We start from the raw sequence: 15,383 nt of genomic DNA on the forward strand, positions 1-15,383 counted from the left end.
GAGAATCAGCAAGGTGTGTGATATACTTTTCCAGTATTTCACAGATGTAAAGAAAATTTTTATTTTAATTCAAGCTTTCTTAAAAAAAAAACAAAACAACTCCATTATTTGACACCCCAAGTGCCACATACACCTCAATCCCTCTAACATCGTTTCTCAGGCCCTTCATTGCCAGCGTTCCTCAAATATTTGCCTAAGTCCACTTCATTTCCCACTCATCCCAGTCTGTCTAGCCTAATCCTGCCCCTACTGAGCCACTAAACCTGCCCTAACTAAAGTCGACGACCACGCTGGGCTAAATCCAACGAACACTTTCAGAACCTGCTGTGCTAGACCAACACACTCTCTTTCCCGGCTTCCCCCAGGGCCGTGCTCCTTCTCCTGTCTTCTCCGCCCACCTCCTCCACCTCACGACTGAACACCCTAAAGGCTCGTTGGAAAAGCCTCTTCTCACTCCAGACTCTCCCTGGGTGAAGACATCCACTTCTAGGATTTCAACTACAAAGCCAGAGCATAAAGGTGAAATTCACCTCTGCTCAGTTACCCTTCACAATCCCCTTTAATCCACCCTTTAGGTACATTTTACCACATTAAAAGGCCACGTGTGTGCCTACCCACTCGCGTCAGACTCATTGAGACCCACAGACTGCAGCCCGCCAGGCTCCTCTGTCCATGGGATTCTCCAGCAAGAATACTGGAGTAGGTTGCCATGCCCTCCTTCAAGGGATCTTCCTGACCCAGGGGTCAAACTCATGCATGCCTCTTATGGGCATTGGCAGGCGGGTTCTTTACCACTGCTGCTGCTGCTAAGTCGCTTCAGTCGTGTCTGACTCTGTGCGACTCCATAGACAGTAGCCCACCAGGCTCCCCCGTCCCTGGGATTCTCCAGGCAAGAACACTGGAGTGGGTTGCCATTTCCTTCTCCTAGCACCACCTAACAGGCCTCAATGGCAACCAATACATCATCTCAGTAAACATAACTGAAACACTTTTCCTCCTCACATTCAAACACCAGATTAACAATGTAATTTATAGTTAAAGGGCACACTGTATGAAAAGACACAATTTTCCCCCTTACTTCACTCCATTTTACCTCCGTAAGTCATGGCTTGAAACACAGCAATGTCTGCCCTCTAAGATAAAACTCAAAATCCTTAACATGCCTTGTATCAGTGGTCCACCACCCTTTTGGCACCACTGACCAATTTCGTGGAAGACAATTTTTCCACAGACCAGGGGTAGGGGGATGGTTTAGGGATGACTCAAGAGCAGTACATTTACCGCGCACTTTGTGCAGGCATGTGTGCTCAGTCCCTTTAGCCGCGGCTGACTGCGACCGCACAGGCCGTAGCCCACCAGGCTCCTCTGTCCATGGAATTCTCCCGGCAAGAATACTAGAGAGGGGTGCCATGCCGTCCTCCAGGGGATCTTTCTGCCTCAGAGATCGAACCCGCGTCTCCTGCACCTCCTGCAATGCAGGCAGTTTCTTTACTACTGAGCCACGGAGGAAGCCTATCATGTTTCTAATCTAATGCTGCCGCTGATCTGACAAGAGGTTCTGGTCGGCGGCCCGAAGCCTGGGGACCCCTGTCTTCTATACTCTGATACTTGCCCTCCTTGTCTCCCATCACATTCCACTACATTAAAGCCCTAGGGCCTTTTTCCATTTCTCAAAGCACATCCTTTCTTTCCTGCTTTCTAGTACTTGCATAATGCTACTCCCTCAGCCTCCCATCACTTCCCATCCCCCTTTCTCCCAGCCAAAGGTTACCATCCTTCAAATCCCACTTCAATGTCATTTCCTGAGGGAAGCCTTTCCAATACAGCCACTTTCCACCCACTGTTAGCCGTCTCCCGGTTATGTACCGAACACTCAAACGCTTTTCACTTATTTGATCAAAGTCTGTCTCTCCCCCTAAGATGCAGGAGCTTCATGAGGATCTTATCCGCTTTTTTCATTGTTCTATCCCAGGCACCTGAACACTGACTGAGTCAGTAACTTCAGTCTCATCACATTCGCTTTTCACTCTCTTACCAGTTGCACGTGTGTGTGCTTGTGCCCAGTGGTGTCTGACTCTTTGCAACCCCATGGGCTGTAGCCCGCCAGGCTCCTCTGTCCATGGGATTCTCCAGGCAAGAATACTGGGGTGGGTTGCCACTTCCTACTCCAGGGGATCTTCCCGACCCAGTGATCGAACACCCTATGTCTTGGGTGCCCTGCATTGGCAGGTGGATTCTTTACCACTAGGGCCACCCAGGAAGCTCCTACAAGTTGCATATAAAAATACAAATTCAGATTTACCTTTTCAAAAAAATACGTGGCAAAATTAACCACTCAAGTGTACCATTAAGGAATAGCAAGTACTTTCATAGTGTTTCTCAACCAATCTCCAGAATTCATTTTATCTAGCAAAACTAGAAGTCCATAACCACTGAACCACTCCCCATCCTCCTGCCCCCCAGTCCCTGGCAATCAACATCCTACTGCTTTCGCTATGATTCTGACTACTTGAGGCACCACAGGTAAGTAGAATCATGCAGCATTTGTCTTTTGGGGACTGGTTCATTTCACTTAGAATAATGCCCTCCAGATTCACGCACGTCATAACCTGTGTCAGCACTTCCCTCCTCAAGGCTGAAAACCATTCCACTGTAAGTGTATGCCTCGTTTTGTTTGTCCACTTGTCCATTCATGGACACTTGGGCTCCTTCTACCTTTTCACTATTGTCAATAACGCTGCTTAGAACATGGGTGCACAGTATCTCTTGGAGATTGCTTTTAATTCTTTGGGGATAACCTAGAAACAGAATTGCCGGATCATTTGGTAATGCTATTTCTAATTTTTTGAAAAACCACCAAACTGTTTTCCACAGTGGCTGTAGCATTTTACATTTCCACAAACAGCACACAGGGCTCCACTGTCTCCAGGCGCTCACTAACTCTTGTTATTTAGGGTTTTGTGTTCTGGGGTTCTTGACAGTAGCCACCCTAATGAGTGCAGGTGGAAGTTTTGCTTGTCTTTTGGCTGTGCTGGGTCTTCACTGCTGCACGGGGACTTTTCTCTAGTGGCGGCGAGCAGGGGCCGCTCACTGCAGTGGCCTCTTTTCTTACTGAGTACAGGCTCTAGGGTGCAGGGGCTTCCCTAGTTGCAGCTCATGGGCTCAGGAGTTGTGGGTCCAGGCTCTAAAACACAGGCTCAACAGTTCTGGCACGCAGGCTTAGTTGCTCCGAGGCATGTGGAATCTTCCCAGATCAGGGATCGAACCAATGTCTCCTGCACTGGCAGGTAGATTCTTTACCACTGAGCCACCAGGGAAGCCCTAGATTTGCTTTTACATAAATTTTATGTGCTTTCTTTCTCCTACAAACATGTGCTAAAAGCCCTCTAAAATATGCTCCATGAACTAGCAAAAGACAATTCCAAAAGGTATTGAAAGTAATTCAGTTCAGTCGCTCGGTTGTGTCCGACTCTTTGCAACCCCATGGACTGCAACACATACAGCCTTCCCTGTCTTTCACCACCTCCCGGAGCTTGCTCAAACTCATGTCCATCAAGTTGGTGATGCCATCCAACCATCTCATCCTCTGTCGTCCCCTTCTCCTCCCTCGTTCAATCTTTCCCAGCATCAGGGTCTTTTCCAATGAGTCAGATCTTCGCATCAGGTGGCCAAGGTATTAGAGTTTCAGCTTTAGCATCAGTCCTTCCAAGGAATATTCAGAACTGATTTCCTTTAGGATGGACTGGTTGGATCTCCTTGCAGTTCAAGGGACTCTCAAGAATCTTCTCCAGCACCACAGTTCAAAAAGCATCAACTCTTCGGCGCTTTCTTTATTGAAAGTAGAAAAGAAGAAATAGTCTTTTAAACCAAGATTTAAGGGACAATAAAATTGTAATGCATGTGAAATGGCCAAAAAAAAAAAGGAGAAAAAATAATGGGAAGGCATTCCCATTCAAATGTGAAATTTCCGAATGCCACCTGCCTGCATGACCTTCTGAATTCCATAAGCTGATGTTCAGCCTTCTATTAGAATGCTTCCTTTCCCCTCCTACCTGCTACCTGTGTGCTGGGACAGTCCCTTCCTGTGATAGTCTTCCTTTCTGCCTCAGCTCCACCCAGCTACTGGGTCCGTGCCTGCCTTACACACGGGATGACTGAGTGGCAGGGCTCTGTCGTTTCCAGGTGGCAAGGTCACTGGGTTCCTTGGCATTGGAGGATATCAGTGATAAGCACAGACGGTAGGAGAGCTGGGGCAAAACAAATCCCATTACAACCCTGAAAACTTGAATTAAATGCCTAATTAAATTTGGAAACATAAAAAGCTTCACACAAAGCAATACATCAACACATCCTAAATGGGAAATATATCCTGGTCTTGGGATTCCTTGGGTCTAAGGAATCCAAAGGAAATCTTAATTAAGTAGTAAAGAACTTGCCTGCCAATGCAGGTTCAATCCCTTGCTTGAAAAGATCCCCTGGAGAAGGAAATGGCAACCCACTCCAGTATTCTGGCCTGGAAAAATCCATGGACAGAGGAGCCTGAACGGCTGCAGTCCGTGGGGTCACAGAAGAGTTGGACACGACTTAGAGACTAAACAATAACAAAGATTTCAGACTATCTGGAAGATTCTCTGGACCTAGAAGTCACTAGCTAAGTACCTCCCCAGAGATCTAAAATAGAGCCAAAAAAAAAAATTTTCAAAACAAAGGTATGCATTTAATACTGAATGGTTTCCATTCAAAAATAAAAGACCTATTAAGATTTGTAAAGACACACCCAGCAAACAGTCAAAACTTATGAAATAGTTGTTATTGCTTCATCAAAATTTAAGTCATCGATGCTGGAATTATTTTTCAAAGAACAAAATGTTTTATACTTACAGTTATGAAAATGAACCCATGTGTAAAAACTAAGTGGGCTAGTCACTCACTCATGTCCAACTCTGAGTAAAAACTAAAAGGGAATATTAACGACCATTAATCCTAAAACAATCACCATTCTACCATATCACACAACAGATATCACATGATAAAGTTTAAGTGGAGGCTAAATAGTAAACTAAAAATTTCTTTATATAAGTTCAGGGTCATGGTTTTTAAAACGGTATGATAATGACACCAATAAAGAAAGTTACAAAACAGAAACAGGTCTCTAATTTTATTGACTCTTTGTTCCAATACTCAGAAAAGGAGACCAAAAAAAAAAAACAAAAAAAAAAAACCATGAAGTATTTTGAAAGTTACTTACCTTAAACAAAATCTAAATAATCCTGTTTTTTATATGGTAACATACCTTAGGACCTAGATTAAACATTTGTATTTTCATCATTAATAGTCTATTTCACTTAAAATTACACAGTTATACCTCCAATGGGGCATATAAGATATAAACGCAGCAAAAAATAGTTCAGAAAAGTCATTCACAACTCATCGATTTACTTCGAAAAGATTAAATGAAACCAAACATTGAAAGTACATTATCAGACTTCACTGGTGGCGCAGGAGGAATCTGCCTGCCAATGCAGGGGACACGGGTTAGATCCTTAGTCCAGAAGATTCCATATGCCGTGGAGCAACTAAGCCCCTGCACCACAACCACTGAAGCCCACTCACTTAGAGCCTGTGCTCCGCAACAAGAGAAGCCACCACGGCGATGAGACGTCTGTACACAGCAACGAAGAGCAGCCCCACTCTCTGCAACGAGGGAAAGCTGCACGCAGCAACCAAGACCTGGCTCAGCCAAAACCAAATGGAATATTTAAAAAAAAAAAAAAGAAATTTATCTAAAAACATAAAGTATGTTATCATACTACACTTTTGAGAAAAATAACTGAGAAATATCTGAATATTTAACATCATTAACATTATACTTGAAAATCTAACCATGACCAACACTGAAGGTACCTGAAGTGAGGGGGTTCAGCAGGTGCGCCGTTCATTCTCTCCCTCAGTCTGGATATCACGTGCAGAAAAGATGTGTGACTGTGACTTCAGAATGAGGCGTCAGCCCACTTCTGCTTTATTGCTAACACAAATTTCCAGCACTAAATGGCTACCCCATGCCTCCAGACCCCTTAGGGAAAATAAGCGTGTAAGCCCTTTACAACATTAGGCTGTAAAGAACTCATCTGCCGGGAAAGTTTTATTTTGCAGAAATCTAGACAGAACCATTTTCTGAATTGCAAAGAGCAGACAATTTTTTCACAACCACCATTTTATTTTGATTCAAGCTAGCTTACCAGTTTAATTTGTGAACAGACTGTCCTTCTAGATAAACAACCTATAATAAAATCCAAGTTATTTACATAAATACAATGAAGGCAATTCATCAAAGCATGGCTAATTTCTAACAATAAAATCCAACTCTACAAAAATGAGAAGGGAAAGCCACTTTCACTTGGGGGGAAAAAACGATGGGGTATGGGTTCACCTATTTTTCAAGAAATATCACTCTCAAGGAGATACATATAAAATAGAACAAAAAATACAATAAGAAAAAATACCATTTTATAATAGGCATACATGCCACATTTTATAAAAGCACACTCTTTTAACATTAAATTTCTAGAGAAAGTATGTCATCTAAAAGGCATTTTTTACTTTCTTTGCAACATTTTAAAGCTATTGATTTCATTTCCATTCATTTAAAAGCTCCAGAAAAAGTCAAACTAATTTCAACTTTCTATTTAACAAGCATAACTACATATACCAATGTGGAAGAATCATAATCAGTTCTATAATAGTAAACTTCAAATGAATGAAGTTTTATTATAATTTTTGAGGATTTTAGTTCTAAGTTATGTTATCCACAGGGTGGCAGTCTCACAGTCTTAATTTTATCTCCAAATTTAATGTACGATTTCAGTGTTCAAAAAGACACACACACAGGTGAGCAATAACACTTTACTGTCTGATCAACAATTGCAAAAATTGTCCCTTCAAAAAAAAAATCAACCCTTCATAATTTCCCTATTCTTTAATGAGTATTTACTTTCTGACATCTTAAATTTTTCTTTCAGTGTACCTCTTTTATCTCATCTTTTCTATTCTGCTGCTACACCCTATTGAGGGAGATATTAGAGTCAAGGCAAGCTGTTGGATTATTACTATACTGCAGAAGACCTCCCCAATCCTGGTCAATGTGGACACCACAGACACAATCCTTCCATGCTCCAGTTCATCTTGCTCACTACTGCCAAATTAATTTCATCAAAACATTCATATTATCAGAAATTCCTTCTTTCAGCTAAGTAAACTCCTTACTCCAAAAGCCAAGGGCGTTCACAATCAGAATCTTTCAAAATCTCCTATCTTAAAAAATGCTCTGCAAGTCAAGGTGGAGGGACTTCCCTGGTGGCCCAGCAGCTAAGACTCTGCACTCACAATTCAGGGAGCCCTGGTTAGATCCCCGGTCAGGGAACTAGATTCCGTATGCTGCAACTAAGACCCCAGAACAGCTAATAAATAAATGAATAAACAAAAATAAACATAAAAATGTCAAGAGGATTTATGAAGTAAACTTCACTTTGAATATACCTTGCCATTTCCTGCTTTTCGTTCATTTATTCATTCAAATATTTTCTGAACGCTCACTGAGTGCCAGATACTGTTTCAAGTGTTGATGATACAGAGACGGGAAAAGCGTCAAAGTCCCTGCTCCGATGATACTGAGAGCTGCTAGTGGAAGAGGGAGAAGCCCCCAGCACTTCCAGCTCTCTGCTGGTAAGGGATACAACTCTTTCCAAGAATGAGCCATCAGAAGCACACTAATGGTTGGGGGCGGGGGGGTGATATAAAGACATCAGAGGAGATCTGCCACCAGTGACATTGTCTGCTACAGACCTGAGCCTATTTTTGCAGTATTACACTATGCTACCCTACTACTACCACTGCTGCTGCTGCTGCTAAGTCACTGTAGTCGTGTCCGACTCTGCGACCCCATAGACGGCAGCCCACCAGGATCCCCCGTCCCTGGGATTCTCCAGGCAAGAACACTGGAGTGGGATGCCATTTCCTTCAATGCATCAAAGTGAAAAGTAAAGTGAAGTCGCTCAGTCGTGTCCGACTCAGCAAGCCCATGGACTGCAGTCCACCAGGCTCCTCCATCCATGGGATTTTCCCGGCAAGAGTACTGGAGTGGGGTGCCATTGCCTTCTCCGACTGCCACTGCTAGTCCATTCTTAACACAACTCGTATTCAGTTCAGCCAAACCATGCTAGCAACTATTAAAGGACCTCTGCTCCTGTTTGCTTCCTCCTTATTGCCTTGAAAAAGGTGGAAGTGTTAGTCACTCAGTCATGTCCGACTCTTTGTGACCCTATGGGCTGTTACCCGCCAGGCTCCTTTGTCCATGGGGATTCTCTAGGCAAGAATACTGAAGTGGGAAGCTATTCCCATGTCCCAGGCCTCCTGCATTACAGGCAGATTCTTTACCGTTTGAGCCATCAGGGAAGCCCTCCTTATTGCCCTGCCTCCCACCAAATCACCTCTACTAGCATAAGCCTAACCAGCCTTCTAAGCCAATTTCAAATGCTGCCTCCTAGAGGCCTTTCCCCGCTTCCTTCACACAAACCCAGACCTGATGTTTCAGAGACCTTCAAATCTCTGTAAACCCTTGGCTTGGTCTCCTCTGGGCATTTCATACACTATGCACTGTATCATAATTATCTGTATACTTTAACCTCCTTCATCTTTTATTTACTGAGCTCTTTGCTACATTCCTGGACTATCTAGAGTTGCAGTGTTAAATCATTCCATTTTTAGATATTCAATATTCAAATGATAAGTGTAAAATGTAGACAAAATATTCCACATTTTTTAACTGCCTCAATCCTTTTTAAGTTTTCCTCAGATATAATTTACATAACCATGAGGTTCATTGACACAGTAGAATTCAATCTTTTTACTATATTTACAGAGTTGTGCAACCATCATCGTAATGTAATTCCAGGATATTTGTATCATCCTAAGAAGAAACCTTGTACCTACATGAGCAATCAGTTTCCATCCCTCTGTGTTCCCCTCCCTCCTTCCTTCCAGTCCTGCTACTGCTGCTAAGTCACTTCAGTTGTGTCCGACTCTGTGCGACCCCATAGACGGCAGCCCAACAGGCTCCCTCGTCCCTGGGATTCTCCAGGCAAGAACACTGGAGTGGGTTGCCATTTCCTTCTCCAGTGCATGAAAGTGAAAAGTGAAAGTGAAGTCGCTCAGTCGTATCCGACTCTTAGCGACCCCATGGACTGCAGCCCACCAGGCTCCTCCATCCATGGGATTTTCCAGGCAAGAGTACTGGAGTGGGGTTCCATAATCAATTCCCTTTCTCTACAGATTTGTCTATTCTAGGTATTTCATATAAGTGGAATTATATCAAGTGTGGTCTTTTGAACCTGGCTTCTTTCGTTTAGCACAATGTTCTTAAGATTGATCCACGATGTGGTATATATCAGTACTTCATCCTTTTTTATTGCCAAATAATATGTGATTGTATGGATACATGTATTCATCACATGATGGACATTTGGGTTGCTTCCACTTTTTGCTTATGAATAATGCTGCTATAAACATCTGTGTACAAGTTTATGTGTAGACATGTTTTAATTTCTCTTGGGTATATACCTAGGTGTGGAATTTCTGGGTCATATAGAAAGGTGGTGTTAGTGGTAGAGAACTCACTTGCCAATGCAGAAGATGTAAGATGCAGGTTCGATCCCTGGGTCAGGACGATCCCCAGGAGGAGGCATGGCCACCCCCTCCAGTAATCTTTCCTGGAGCATCCAATGGACAGAGGAGCCTGGCGGGCCACAGTTCATAGGTTATAAAGAGTCGGACATGACTGAGCGACTAGCGCAGCACATGGTAACTTTATGTTTGACATTTTGAGGGAACAGCCAAACAGTTTCCCAAAGTCGCTGCACTATTTTATATTTCCACCAGCAATGTACGAGGGTACCAACTTCTTCATTACCATTTGACTCTTACAAAACAGAAGTGATCTTACCATACAATATCCTTACCCTCATGGAATTTAGGGCTTCCGTGGCGGCTCAGTGGTACAGAACCCACCTGCAATGCAGGAAACTCTGGTTCAATCCCTGGGTCAGGAAGATCCCCCAGAGAAGGAAATGGCAACCCACTCCAGTATTCTTGCCTCGAGAACCCCATGGACGGAAGAGCCTGGCGGGCTACAGTCCATGGGTTGCAAAGAGTCAGACATGACTTAGTGACTAAGCATATATGTTTGGAACTTATATTCTAAATAAAACAAGACAAGAAATAAACAGGAGCAAAAATGTTTATTTTAGATAAGAAGAAAATAAAACAGCATAAGGTAACTAGACAGTAACCAGAAAAGGGAGAATCTCTAGTACCTAGGGTCTCTCTGATAAGGTAACATTGACAAGACTGAGATGTGCAGAGCTAGAGAGGGAGTACTGCAAGCAGTGCAAACAGCAAGACACAAAACTGAGAAAAGGACAAGTTTGGCACATTCGAGAGACAAAAAGGAAGAAGCCAGTGTGGCTAAAGTACAATGAAAAGGTCAAGGTAGGAGGTGGCACTGGGGAGGCAAGCAAAGGTCAGACAATGTTGGGCTCAGAGACCATGGTAAAGGTCTTTGGGTTTTAAAATGCCATCATAATTTTTTAATCCCTTATATTGCTTTAAGTGCTCATCTATGCAAACACCTACTGATCTGCCATACATCTTCTCTTCTAATTGCCCAAACAGTAGCAAATAGTAAAGAGACTATTTGGATAATTCACATCACTTAGTATGACTCTGTGGCTCAAGAGAAAACATGTAAAACAAGACTACCAATTGTGTTCTGGAAACAAGGCACAAGCATATGAGTGAATCCTTACAAATGTATTACCTAGTATTACCTAGTCCTGACCAATGTATTACTTGCTGCTGCTGCTGCTAAGTCACTTCAGTCATGTCCGATTCTGTGCGACCCCAGAGACGGCCTCCTACCAGGCTCCCCCGTCCCTGGGATTCTCCAGGCAAGAACACTGGAGTGGGTTGCCATTTCCTTCTCCAATGCATGAAAGTGAAAAGTGAAAGTGAAGTCGCTCAGTCGTGTCCGACTTTTCGAGACCCCATGGACTGCAGCCTACCAGGCTCCTCCGTCCATGGGATTTTCCAGGTGAGAGTACTGGAGTGGGGTGCCATTCCCTTCTCCGAATGTATTACCTAGTCTTGACCAATTTAAGGTGCACACTTCCCAGACAGTAACTAGCAGCTCTGTTTTAGAATATTAAGGTCATTTTCAATAAAGCAACTCAGTAAGAATACAGTGCAGATCATTCTCATAATTTAAACCTAGAACCCCTTCTTTTAAATGTAATTCTAGTTGACTGATTTTTCTCCATTCCATTAGTTAAAACTTAATATCTTAACTGCTAAACATAAAACATGAGCACAAAACATTTTACATGTTTCTATATAGTTTGACTCATAAAACAACAAAAGTTTCTCACATATTATGCTACATTTAGTTTTTTCAAAGAGACAAAAAATGCTTTAAAAACTCTACTGACATAAATACCACTCCCTTCAAACAACTTGTGTTGCTGTTTGGTCGCTCAGTTGTGTCCGACTCTTTGCAACCCCATGGACTACACACCGGGTTTCCCTGTCCTTCACTATCTCCTGGAGTTTGCTCAAACTCAAAACAACTTGTTACTCAGTCAAAAGTTATCAAGTTAAAATTCTCTTTTAATGTCCCAACCTGATCCCAATGACTCTCCCTCTGGGTACTGTGTACTCTCGCCCAACCAGGCTACTTGCCTGCCTCATACTCCCCCGCCGTCCCCCCTGCCCCAAGCTCAGCTTTGATACACATTCCCCACCAGGAGAAATTCAACCCATTCTTCAAGGTCCAGGACAAACACTCTTCTCTCCTTGTCTGGACTCTACTGATTTCTCACCCATATGCTCCTGAAGCAAATCTGTAACTCAGACACTGGCCTATCCAACTCTGCCTGGTACACAACAATATATAAATCTATGTCTTTTTTTTTTTTAATTTTTGGCTGCGTTAGGTCTTCATTGCTTTGCAAGAGCTTTCTCCAGTTGCAGGGAGCATGGTCTACTCTACGTTGCAGTGAGAGGGCTTCTCACCACAGTGTCTTCTCCTGTTGTGGAGCACAGGCTCTAGGGCGATTGGGTTTCTGTATTTGCGTCATACAGTTCAGTTCAGTTGCTCAGTCGTATCCGACTCTTTGCGACCCTATGAATCGCAGCACGCCAGGCGTCCCTGTCCATCATGAACTCCTGGAGTTTACTCAAACTCATGTCCATCGAGTCGGTGATGCCATCCGGCCATTTCATCCTCTGTCTTCCCCTTCTCCTCCTGCCCCAATCCCTCCCAGCATCAGAGTCTTTTCCAATGAGTCAACTCTTCGCATGAGGTGGCCAAAGTACTGGAGTTTCAGCTTCAGCATCATTCCTTCCAATGAACACCCAGGACTGATCTCCTTTAGGATGGACTGGTTGGACCTCCTTGCAGTCCAAGGGACTCTCAAGAGTCTTCTCCAACACCACAGTTCAAAAGCATCAATTCTTCAGTGCTCAGCTTTCTTTACAGTCCAACTCTCACATCCATACATGACCACAGGAAAAACCATAGCCTTGACTAGACGGAACTTTGTTGCCAAAGTAATGTCTCTGCTTTTGAATATGCTATCTAGGTTGGTCATAACTTTCTTCCAAGGAGTAAGCATCTTTTAATTTCATGGCCGCAGTCACCATCTGCAGTGATTTTAGAGCCCCAAAAAATAAAGTCTGACACTGTTTCCCCATCTATTTCCCATGAAGTGATGGGACAAGATGCCATCATCTTCGTTTTCTGAAGGTTGAGCTTTAAGCCAACTTTTTCACTCTCCACTTTCACTTTCATCAAGAGGCTTTTTAGTTCCTCTTCACTTTCTGCCATAAGGGTGGTGTCCTCTGCATATCTGCGGTTATTGATATTTCTCCCGGCAATCCTGATTCCAGCTTGTGCTTCCTCCAGCTCAGCGTTTCTCATGATGTACTGTGCATATAAGTTAAATAAGCAGGGTGACAATATACAGGCTTGACGTACTCCTTTTCCTATTTGGAACCAGTCTGTTGTTCCATGTCCAGTTCTAACTGTTCACAGTCTTAACTGCTCTGAGGCATGTGGAATCTTCCAAGACCAGGGATCAAACCCATGTCTCCTGCATTCGCAGGTAGATTCTTATCCACTGTGCCACCGAGGAAGCCCTATAAGCCTATGTCTTGGACACAGAGAAATTGTCATCAGACTACTCCTCTCAGCATACCCTCGAGTACATATAAAGCCATTTGCAATTTAGCTGGTACTCAGTTGAAAATCACATCCATTCTAGCACTGTTTGGTACAGTATAATACCAAGTCATTAGGAAATGCAAGATCAGGAATGAAGCACTATGGAGACAATTAAGGCAGAGAGTTCTTTTCTTGCTTCCAAATTCGAGCCTAATTCTTCAGTAAATGGTTTCTGAACAATGACACAATCCTCTATTTAAACAAAACTTTTCCACTCTATTACCGACACAAGAATTGCTCAACAATTCCTGAAGCTCTAAAGTTTGTGAGTGATACGCATTATCAAGAATTTATGGCTCTAAACCCAGAGCGTAAAGAAGTTCAGAGCTACACAAAGTCACACTGATTAAAGGAGCCAAAATATACTTTTAGTATTCTCTCCACAACCTCCTCACATAAAAAAACCTGAACATCAGTCAACTTTGAAAATATCTGAGGGTGCTTGGTGTAAACGTCCAAATATTTAAATTAATAGAGACGATCTAAAACATATTTAGCTGTGGAAGTTTATTTACAATGTGAAAGTAATTAATTCTTAATCATGCAGATCACACTAACAGATTATTTCAAAACTCACAGTACTGCTAAAACTATCAAAACAAGAGTTTGGGAAGACACATACAACTGAAGTTTCTGCTGCTCGTCACTGCCCAGAAACCCATCCACAAGAGCCACTTCTTCTGCTTCATTTGTTCCCAGAGGCCCAATAGGCTAAACATTATATAGCTCACCCCATTTTCTAATTTCAGCTTGCATTTAAGATAACGCTTTTGTTTCATTTACAGCTCACATGCTGCTGATACAGCTGCCCCTTCTTTGTAATAACACAGGGCTTCTATATTTAAAAATACAGTGAAACTTTGTTATAACATCCCCTCCCCAGGCTCTGGCCAATTTTCTCTCTTCCGAGCCCCCCCTACCCACCCCCCCCCCCACCCCAGGATTTGCTAGCCGCCGCGCTCAAAACGTTATAGACCCTTTGGAGAAGTCACATTTCTTCTTGAAAGACGTCTCATCCCAGGGGTTATTTTTCTTCTGCAGAGCGTGCGCGTGTGCGTGTGTGTTGGGCGGCGAGGGGGGCGCGGAGAACCGGACGGATGCCCTCGCCCTTCCCGAGCCAAAGCACTCAAGTCTGCGGCTCCCGAGTCTGGGGTGCTTTCTGTGAACGGCGGCCGGCGCCCCACATGTCAAGCCGGCGCGGGGCTCGGGCGCCCCGGGGGACCCGCGGCCCGGCGGGCGGCAGCGGCGCGGTCGGGAGGGCGTCGGGGGTCCCCGGCCCGCACCCCGCCCGGGGGCTGCTTTGTGTCGAGGGTCCGGGGGGCGGCCGGGGTGTTTCTAGTGAAGAACCCGGGCGCGATGACTCGGGGCTCCGAGCCGGGCGAGGACGAACACGCCCCGCGTCGCCCGGGGCCGTCCGAGGCGAGGGTGTGGGCCTGAGGGGGGCGCCGGGGGCCGATAAGGCGAGGCCGGGGTTAATCATCGCCTCCCGAGCTTTGGGGAGGGGACGGCCCGGGCCCGCAGCGGCGGGAGGACGGCCCCGGGGGAAGTGAAACTCCGTGCCCGGCGCATCAGCCCCGCCGGCCTCCCGCGCCAGTAGCGGCAGCCTGAGCGCACCCGCTCCTCCCGCCCGCCCGGCTCCGCACTCCTGGCAGCCCAGATCTAACCACACGGCTCTAAGGCCCGTTCTCTACAAAAATCACCTGGGGGTGGGGGGTGGTTCAGGAAAAAAAAAAAAGAAAAAAAGATCCACTGGAAATAAAACAAGTCGGTTTCGCCTGTCAGTTTCTAAAAAGCGTTACCACGTTCCCATACCGGGAGTCGAACCCGGGCCGCCTGGGTGAAAACCAGGAATCCTAACCGCTAGACCATATGGGAAGTGCTGCGAAGAGCTTCGCGGTGACTCACCTGACAAGAGCGAACGCCGCCGCCGCCGCCCCAGCTCCACCACCCGCCGCTGCCTCGGGGCCGCCCCAGCCGCCTGCTCCTCAGCTCCCCACGCGCTCGCGAGCCCGGGAGCGCGCCCGGGCTTCCCAGTGGTGGGGCGGGGTCGCTC

General features: G+C 44.9%; 1 protein-coding gene and 1 non-coding gene across 5 annotated transcripts in view; both read right to left on the bottom strand.

Annotated features, from left to right (window-relative positions):
* The window catches only part of ELF1 (E74 like ETS transcription factor 1), a 117,036-nt gene extending 101,662 nt beyond the window's left edge, over window positions 1-15,374 (bottom strand). For 3 of the 4 annotated variants that reach the window (XM_055541952.1, XM_055541953.1, XM_055541947.1), the window contains exon 1: window positions 15,236-15,374. The gene's annotated coding sequence lies outside the window, so the exon portion shown is untranslated. Of the gene's footprint in view, window positions 1-9,672; window positions 9,768-15,235 lie in introns of those variants that run through there. The other variant, XM_055541954.1, reaches the window with a different exon arrangement.
* On the bottom strand, window positions 15,134-15,205 carry TRNAE-UUC (transfer RNA glutamic acid (anticodon UUC)). Its single transcript has one exon. It is a non-coding gene; the product is annotated as a tRNA-Glu (tRNA).
* Window positions 15,375-15,383: the final 9 nt, after the last annotated feature.

The sequence above is a fragment of the Bubalus kerabau genome, chromosome 12, assembly GCF_029407905.1.
Source record: "Bubalus kerabau isolate K-KA32 ecotype Philippines breed swamp buffalo chromosome 12, PCC_UOA_SB_1v2, whole genome shotgun sequence".
Lineage (NCBI taxonomy): Eukaryota > Metazoa > Chordata > Mammalia > Artiodactyla > Bovidae > Bubalus > Bubalus kerabau.